The following is a 10,175-nucleotide window of genomic DNA, read 5'->3' on the forward strand; positions in this document are numbered from 1 at the left end:
ATTTTGTCCCATTAGCTTTCAGGGCGTGTGTTATTTAATCCTGTCACTAGGGGCGCTCTAGCCAGTGAGATGCCTAGTAGCATAAAAGGGTAAGAGAAGAAGTATGGAGTAGGAAGTATGTGTTAACCCCGTGGAGAAGCTTTCTCACCAATGCTGTCTTGCTTTTTTCCCTCATTTGAGGAACCTGAGGTTCTTTAACTCAAATGTAGGTGATCTTGTTAGTACTTTATTTGTATATATGATGTTGGGTAATGTTTATGTAAATATGGAATGAGTAAATGTGTTAATGGTGGCACTAAGTTTATCTGTTTGTTTGATGCAGAGGGTTCAACATGCAGGCCTGAGCTGGAAGCTGGACTATTGATAGGACCTTCATCAAAAAATGTGATTAACTGTCTTCGTTTTGTCCACAACATCTTTTTGCCATCTATGGTTAATTTTATAAACTACAGTTCACATTACTGACAGTTAGCCTATTGGGAAGCTCGGTTGCAGGCAGATGGGGCCTCATCAACAAGGCACTTAAGTACTATTTCATCTTGCTTCTACGTCACTTAAGACTGAACCTTGAGTAATCAAAGACACTGCTACAAAAGTCTGAACTGAACTGTTTGATTTTTCCCATGCAACTGCGTAACTATATGTACATTGTAAGTTACTGACTGTATGTTGATTTGTGGTGTAATACACGTCAAGTCATCTTCATTTATATAGCGCTTTTAACAATGTAGATTGTTTCAAAGCAGCTTTACAGAGATAAGCGTATAATTTAAGGTAACAGATTGTTTTGGCTTTATAGCGGTTCTTTAATAAAGTTATTTTCCAGCTAAAGTTAGTTTTGATTGATTCGCTTCCGTCGCAACGATCATTTGTTATTAAATTAGGGGCCGCTAAGACGACACCATTCTCTCTACACAAACTTTAAACGCGAACCTGTGAGAAACGCTGATGGCGTTCACATGCGCATTAAGAATGGGTTCTATAGTTATGTGCGTTTGAATATATGTGTGCAGGTTTGGAATTCCCTACAAACCAAGCCTAAACAAAGTACTGGTGTTTCCTTATAATTTTTGATACAGAATTTTATTTTATTTTATCAATTCGGGGTAGATACGCGAATTGAGTTTCCCGACGACGCTTTATCTGTAGAGTGGTAAAGGGATCCTCCATAGGGAGAGACTAGTTGGCACTTCAGCTCTGCGTTGTCATCGGGTCCAGGTCTGGGTCCTTCATCAGATCTGGATGTGGCCTGGATCCGGCAGGCTGCGGGAAAACCTCGGGATAAACAAAGACATTAAAATTAGCGTATGCCATTCTACTTATGATGTAACGAGTACATCAGGATTTATGGGAAGTGTTCCCGGTTCCAGCTGACCTAATCTATGCAGCCTAACATTGAATTATAGAAGTCTATAATGTATTATGTGAATGTTAGGTCAAAGAGATGTGTCTTTAATCTAGCTTTGAACTGACAGAGTGTGTCTGCTTCCTGGACAATGGTAGGAAGACTGTTCCAAAGTTTTGGTGCTAAATAGGAAAAGGATCTACCGCCAGCAGGCGACACGTGGCTCATTGAAATGAGAAAGTCTCTGGTCCCTTAATTATGTAGCATCAAAAACATTATTTTAAAATCAGGTGTTACAACATGAACCAAAACAAGACATGACAGTTTGGCTGCATCCGAAAACTGATAAATGCTGCCTTCGAAGGACATATTTCAAGGTCGGAAGACATCAAGGCACGTTCAAATGCAGTGTTAGTTTCATTTCCTGTCTCCTGAGATACCTTCATCTGATTGATTTTTGAAGGCAGCATAGATGTATCCTTTGCTGCATTTGATATCCCACCGTCCTGTGCTTTCCATTCTGTGACAGTTGGGCTAGAAAAATAAAGATGGCATCTGAAAGTTGCGGCTGGTTGTCAGTTTGTCTGTATAAAAGTCTGTTTTTAATCAATGTTTTTCACTTATGATGTCATTTCTACGAGAAATTACTATTGTAGTCATTAAATATTCCCTTAGTATTCACCAGAGCTCTCTCTATTTTGCTGCAGATCATTAAACCATAACACTGCCTCAGAAGTCTGTCCGAAATCAGTTTTGAAAGGAACCTTCATGCGCAAACACTGCCTGCAAAGTCATTGCCTGATAGGGCAGCGAAGTAAGCTGCCTAAGTTTACAGATGCAGCCTTAGTATGATCCTGAAACATTCTTTCAACTTAATTTTTGCTAACAACATAAAAATGTACAGTTTAATGTTAACAGAATGTAATTTAAAGGGTAGTATAATGTTCCTGAAACATTCAAACACCTGCTGTAATCAAGCAGAATAACAGCAGGTTTCTTATATTACAACCAACATGATTTTGAGACAAATGTTCAGACTTCTGTGAACATGGGTGACTTTTCAAAAGTAAACCAATGTACTAACTAAACATTTGAGTAAAGCTCAAAGCATTACAGTCCTCCAAGCACAAGGACTGACTGGGTGACTTTAGTGGAAAACATGAAGTTGCATTAATGCCACAATCATTCACTACCAATGTTTGATTCTTTTTTATGAGAATAAACGCTCATAAAAATCATACATGGCATAAACACATACAATGTTGATAACATGAAATGCATTTTAAGTTATCCTCAATTAATCCCATAATAGCTAACCTTTATTTGTTCTAAACAGTTCAACAGGGGCTGACCAGGAAGTCCCTTTTTGGCTTTAAAAAGGTCCACAAACTGTGGACTGTGTCGATCAAGGTTCTCTTCGAATTCCTGCTTTAGGATTTTTGCTAAGAACATCCAAAATGATAATTCTCTGATCGCTTACAAATTTCTTTCTTTCACTCTCCACATTTGTGTTCTGCAAAAGAACTATAATAAGAGTTTGATATTGCATAAGAATTCATTTTGTGGGTGAACAATTACCTAAAAAAAAAAAATAAATAAAAAATAAATAAAAAGACTTTGCACTATCTACCCTCTCTGGCCTCCTCCCTTTCTGGGAGGGGGGAGAAGGGAGAAGGGTGCAAACCAAATGCCCAGACAGGTATGTGGAAGTGGGTGGCCCAGGCAGGGCTAACATTTCCTGGTTCGTAGAATAAATGTGTAGAGGTTGATCTCAAAGAAGTAAAACAATTACCTACCTGTCTCAAACCTAATGGCAGCAATCCTAATAGTTCAAAACATAACCCTAAACCTAACCCTAAATTAAGGTAAATACACACCCACCCTAAACCTACCCATGTCAAACCAAATGACAACAAAACTAATGGCTACAAACCTAGTCTAAATAACCATAATTAAGCCAATTTAACCAACTAGGATGAATCCACACCCACCCTAAACCTATCCATTTCAAACTTAAGGGCAACAACTCTAATGACTCTAAACCCAGCCTTATAAACCGAATTAAGCTAAGTCAATTAACCAAGGTGAATACACACCCACCCTTAACCTACCCTTTTCAAAGCTAATGGCGACAAAACTAATGGCTGCAAACCCAGTCTGAATAACCTGAATTAAGCCAACTACTGCAACCTGATTTCTCAAGAAAGGAACCAGATCTAGGGTTCCCGGTAGAGTCTAACATGCATAGGCCCATGCATTTTCTTGGTCTCCCTACTCCAAACCTTCTTGGACAAATGTCTAAGTAAGAGGGGAGCCGTTGTGACTCTTTCAAAACCTAACCTAGCCAAAGCCATCGGACTTGACCTACCGGTTTTAAGCACAGACAATTACTTATTGTCTCATAAACTCAAACCCAATGCCAGTAACCCTAATAAACATATTATTATAATAATTCTATACTTGTCAAATAAAATTATTCCCGGGCTATTCTTTGCTCATTTTTCCAGATCATTAAAAATACAGACCAGCCATGGCAACAGACTAAGATTAGTTCAAACAACTAATCAGACCCTTTCATCATTCCAAAACCCTTCGGGACGACTCAGAACAAAACCAACCACCAAGTCGGGTTGCAAGATTAGCGGACATCTTAGCCATGTCAATTAAACCAGCCTTACAAAAACAAAATCCAACAACTAATCTTTGGATATACGGAAATGCACGCAATTGATTACACATTAGACATTCTGAAAGATCATTACCAGGAATGCCTGGAAACAACACAAACTCACATTCTCACCAGGATCGTTGGGAAGAAGCTTGGCAGATTGCCATTAAATGGGCCAGACGCAATTTCAAAACAATACTATCGAATTAGCATCCCAAGTAGTTGCGGAATTCATGTAAACACCGGCCCCTTTTGAGGACAAACAACCTCTACCAACTCAAAAACAAGGGACAGAAAACTTAAAACAAAAGTCTCTGGCGTCCCCTATGCCAAAAAAAGTCAAAATAACACAAGAACATGAGACACTTAAAAGACAAATAACCCCGCAAACCAATCTTCAAAACTAACAGTCCGCCGAAAGAGTACAGAGATCAAAAGAGGGTTACCCAGAAGTGCTCACTCAGACATAGCAACAAAACAACTAACCACATCTCTCTTCCTATGTCCACACATGACTCCGATGGGAACTTCCTCCTAATAATGGAACCGGACCAGGATGATTTCACCATAATACCACAACAGGCTTGCTCAACATCAAAAATGTTAGCCCAAAACAACAACTGAGCACTATAAAACCTCCGGTAACCCCGGTACCCCGCCTCACCCCTCTCACCACAAGGCCATTAAGTTCCTCAGAAGCTAGTAAACTAACCGCAGACCTCCAGACAGAGACTCGGACCCCAGCCTTGTTTTTTCAAAGACAGGAACACCATCAAAACAAATACAAAAATTGGACTTTAACCTCCATAAAACTGATCCTCTTCTTACGGGGCTTGAACCTCAGCCACCTTCCCCCCATAAAGAACGACCAGGTGCAAGTAGTCAGTTATCCAGGGGCAAAACTAGAACACCACTTTGTGAATACCACATTCACAAAATAAAACTCTGACATCTCCAGAAACCGAACAGGTCATATTATCCTTCGGTTTAAACAACAGAAATAAGGGTAACACAACGTTCCTAAGAAAAGCAGTGGAACGCATTTTAGGAGCGGCAGAACAAACTTTTCCGTCTGCAACAATACACGTTCCCCTAATCAACTTTGACATGGACCTACCAACCCCCATAAAAGAGAATCTCAACTTGCTAAATGACAACATTTGTGACAAAGCACAGTACATTCCCCTTTTACTAGGACAATCCTTCAGAACGCAAATGGGTAATATCCACTGGACGACTAAAACAGGAGAAGCCATATAAACTTGAACATAAACTTAAAGCAATAAAAAACGCAGAACCGATTACACTAAACAGGACAGTAGTCTCGCAAACCTTTCCCAGATACACATTTTATCACCAGCAGAAACCTCAGTACTCAATAAAGGTCTATCCTTCATCCTGTCACATCCAACAAAGTCTTAGGACAGACATACCTTATGCGCAGAGTTAAGCCAATTCCACACAAAAATACAAAGGGCAATGTACTTTGGAACAGGAACCGATCCAAAACAAGCAATTTCATTTTGCAATAAATCAACCTGGAAACCTCCACCCCAACAATTACCCAACCAAATCTGGGACTATTTTGACAAGAGCGAAAAACACTTACAAAGCTTAATGACTAACCCTCAATCGCCCGGTCCAAACTTGTCACCCAAGGAAGAAGCAGCATAAAATTCACCAGCCCACAGAAGAGATCTAATTATCAAACCAGCGTATAAGGGTAATGCCAAGGTTGTCATGGGAAAAATCTCAATACATACTGCAGGGCCTCCAACAACTACAGGAACAAGAATTTTACACCAAAATACCAACCCCAGTTTTTCAAACTTCCATAACCTGCATTAAACAAGTTATAGAAACCATTCTAAAACAAGGCTACATACTGTACAGAGAAGACAAGCGGACTATCTTAAAGGAGAACATAATTTGAGGCCAATACGGTTTTACCTGCTACCCAAAATCCATAAACTACGTGAAGAATTCCCTTTATGCTCCCTGGATGCCCTATTGTATCAGATTGTGGCAGTGAATCCTACAGGATAGCAGAATATATTGATTCTTATCTGAACCCATTATTCATCAAACACAAGAGTTTCTTGAAAAACACATATGATTTCGTAGAAAAGATCGAAATACTACAAATTCCACCGGAGGCCTTCTTATTCTCTATAGACGTTGACAGTCTATACACTAACATAGAAACACAGTTGGGCCTTCAGGCAAAAAGAGAATGTTTTAATCAAAACTCAGATATCTTAAGACCAGACGATGTAATTCTTCAATTGTTAGAAATCAGCCTAACATGCAATGAATTGAGTTTGCGGGCGAGTATTACCTGCAGAAAAACAGGATGACGATTGGGAAAAAGTTTGCCCCCTCATATGCTAACATCTACATGGCACAGTGGGAAGAAACAGTCTTTCCCAAATGTTCTGAACTACCGTTCAGCTACTATCGGTATCTAGATGACATTTGGGGAGTTTGGTAACATGGAACTACAAACACTACCACCATAGACTTTCTGGACACCACCATTTATAAGGGCCCGAACTTCAACAATACTCATCGATTAGACTGAGTATTTTTCAAAGAAACAGACACACATGCTCTGCTCCATTACAAGAGCTCCCATCACGACACACTTTTTAGGGGGATTGTATGATCCCAATTTTTAAGATTTTCCCGAATTTGCTCGAGGGAAAGGGATTTCCAAGAAGCCACAAAGATTCTCTTTAGAACCCTAAGAACAAGAGGATATTCAAAATCAAGACTTAGATAACTGTACAAGCAACATATTCAAAATCTGACTCATCCTATCGACGACCCACTTCTACGGATCAGACTATCGTCCCGTCAGTCTTTACTTACACTGTGTAATGCAGTTCAGATGTTATGGGAAGAAGGAGGCGGGAACCGGCGAACATTCAAACATATTTAATAAATAAATAAATACAAAAATGAAAGTATAAGCCAGCAGCCCCTCGCGGACAACTGCTGGCCACACAAAACAGAAACAAAACTTAACATAAAACTCAGGCCTGTTCCTCTCTCACTCTTCACTGTCATCGCTCCTCCTTTATGCTTCCGCTCCCCTGTGAGAGATACGAGACTGATGCGTCGCGCAGGTGTCGCTCTTCAGTAATCACGCCACCGGCCTCGTGCCGCCCTCTCACGGCCCTCGGCCTCGTCCTGCTCGCCACACACTGCAAATTCAACAAAAGGACAAGGACAAGGATAAGGACAATTTTACACAAACCCTTGTGCCCACACAAGATATAACCATAGTAGCAGCCTACAAAAGCTGTTCACTAACAGAGAACCCACACGCTTAATCGGAAAACCCAGAGTCATCAAACAGAGTCAACAAAAGGCATATTTTTTGCCTAACATATCCTTAAATAACAAGAACTGCATTTATGTCATCACATGCACCAAGTGCAAAAAGAAATATATTCAAACAAAGAACAAAGAACTCAACCGGATGTAAACGGACAAACCATTTACATTAGCATCACTATAATATCCGTTCTGCCCCAAAAAACACACAAAATCTCACCTTCACTGAACACTTCCAGAGAAATGGCATTTAAAACCTGCACATACAGGGAATTGACCACAACCCACACAAGACGGACAAATAAAGAAGACGAGTGGCATTGGATCAATAAATTGGACACAAAGGTGCCTAGAGGTCTGAATGAACGATGGGAGGGTGAACAATTTTGTTAAATTTAAATTTAAGTAAATTTTGTTACATATGCTAACCAATGTATTCTTAAAATGTATACTCATTTATTCATATATCTAAGGAGTTCAAATATTAAATAAATAAATAAACAAAAAAACAAATAATCAAAAAAATAATAATTTGGATTAAAAACCAAATTTTAGCTACATTTGAAAGAAAATCTAACACTGAAGTGGAACTTGACAAACAATAGTAAGAACTTGGAATAAGAGAAAGTAAACCTGGAACAGATGAAAGTTTCAAACTTAAACCTAACTTAGAACCAACCCAAAACATATTTCTACCAGTTAACCCAGAAGAACGGACTTAACACTTAGGACTTGAAAAATAATTATTTTTGATTTCGGGAATATCCTTGTCTCATGTCACCTGTAATAAAATTGAAAATATTTACAAAATTGGAGAAAAAAAAACTAATGCGAAAAAAATATTAATGTTAACAATGTTATTCTCATGCTAGCAAAATACACCCAAAACAGCAAATAAAGATCTCTGGCTTTAATTAAAAACATGCTGGAAGGTAGATCAACTAGAAAAATGGTCTGTCATTAATAGGTATTTATGCAGGAAGTAATGCAGGTGTCACATTCATGTTAGTTTGGACTCGTTATGTTTTGTCATCATCTGCCCTTCACTCATTTGTTGTCACGGACACCACCTGACCACACTGCCAAAAGAACCAAAACCTGGTTCAATGACTATTGGATTACTGTGCTTGATTGGCCAGCAACTCGCCTGACCTTAACCCCATAGAGAATCTATGGGGCATTGCCAAGAGAAAGATGAGAGATATGAGACAATGCAGAAGAGCTGAAGGCTGCTATTGAAGCATCCTGGTCTTCCATAACACCTCAGCAGTGCCATAGGCTGATAGCATCCATGCCACGCCGCAATGAGGCAGTAATTCATGCAAAAGGGCCCCAAACCAAATACTGAGTACATATGCATGATTATACTTTTCAGAGGGCTGACATTTCTGTATGTAAAATCGTTTTTATTTTATTATTGATTTCATGTAGTAATCTAATTTTCTGAGATTTTGAATTTGGGGTTTTCATAAGCTGTAACCCATAATCATCAAAATTATAACAAATAAAGGCTTGAAATATCTCACTTTGCATGTAATGAGTCTATATAATGTATTAGTTTCACCTTTTAAGCTGAATTACTGAAATAAATTAACTTTTGCACGATATTCAAATTTTTCGAGTTTCACCAGTATTTTCAGCTGTGCACTCATCAGTCACCATCATTACCACCTGTATATATTCAGTTATGTTTCAGTTCAGTGCTTAATTATACTTTTAACTGTAGCGTGTTATTCAATATAATACATTTAAAGTTAATATACTTTACAGGGGTGGTTGATTATGATTTCACTTTTCTAACTTTAGTTAGTGTCTAATTTTGCTGTTTGATCAAAAACAACATCTGCAAAGTTACAACGCTCAAAGCAAAGGGAGATATTTTCTTTTAAAGAAATCGCTTTTTAAGGACCACAACAGGGTTAGAGACATCAAACTAACCCTAAAATTTACATTAACCCCGCCACCGGAACACGATTTATAGATTATCAAGACAGAATATGCTAATCAATGACTAGAAGATAGTTATACTCCACATCAGCAACATAAATTCATCAACTACCATTCAAAAACGTCCTGTTGCTCTACATGTTGTCACTTCTTCTTGAGTCTCTCCATCATTGTCTGACTCCGGTCTGAACATAAAAGGTTTAAAGTTTTTGAAATTTTCAGTGCATGTCTGTGTGAGGTAAAAGGACACGAGCTCTTGAAGCTCCGCCCCCTTTGACGGGAGCAGCAGCTCATTTGCATTTAAAGGGACAGACACAAAAACGGTGCGTTTTTGCTCATCCTCAAAAAGTGACAACTTTAACATGCTATATAAAAATATCTGTGGGGCTAAAACTAAAACTTTTTTAAAACTTTAAAGCTAAAACTTCACATACACACTCTGGGGACATCAGAAACTTATTTTACATCTTGTAAAAAGGGGCATTATACCACCCCTAAATAAAACATTACATCTAAGGGAAACATCTTACTGGCTTATGTGGTCATTGTCAGGATGAGGAATCAGTTGAACATATATTAAGTCACTGCCACAAGTACATCACAGAGAGAGAAATATTAAAGGAAGAAATTAGAAAGAAAGGTTCAGTGTATTAGGGGATTGTAATGCACACAATCATGATCATAGGTACTAAACCTATGCGTGTGAACTCGGCAATCGACTACTTTGGACTTCAACCGAAAAACAGGATGTAAACACAGGTATTTGCGCTGGCTTAAATAACATCATTTTTATACATATCTTTCACATCTACTGCAGTCAGATTCACTCGTGTTCACTCTGAAGGAATCACTCACATTTTCTGTGCACTTGTAATG

Source organism: Squalius cephalus, assembly GCF_949319135.1.
Source record: "Squalius cephalus genome assembly, chromosome: 9".
In the NCBI taxonomy this organism is placed as follows: Eukaryota; Metazoa; Chordata; class Actinopteri; order Cypriniformes; family Leuciscidae; genus Squalius; species Squalius cephalus.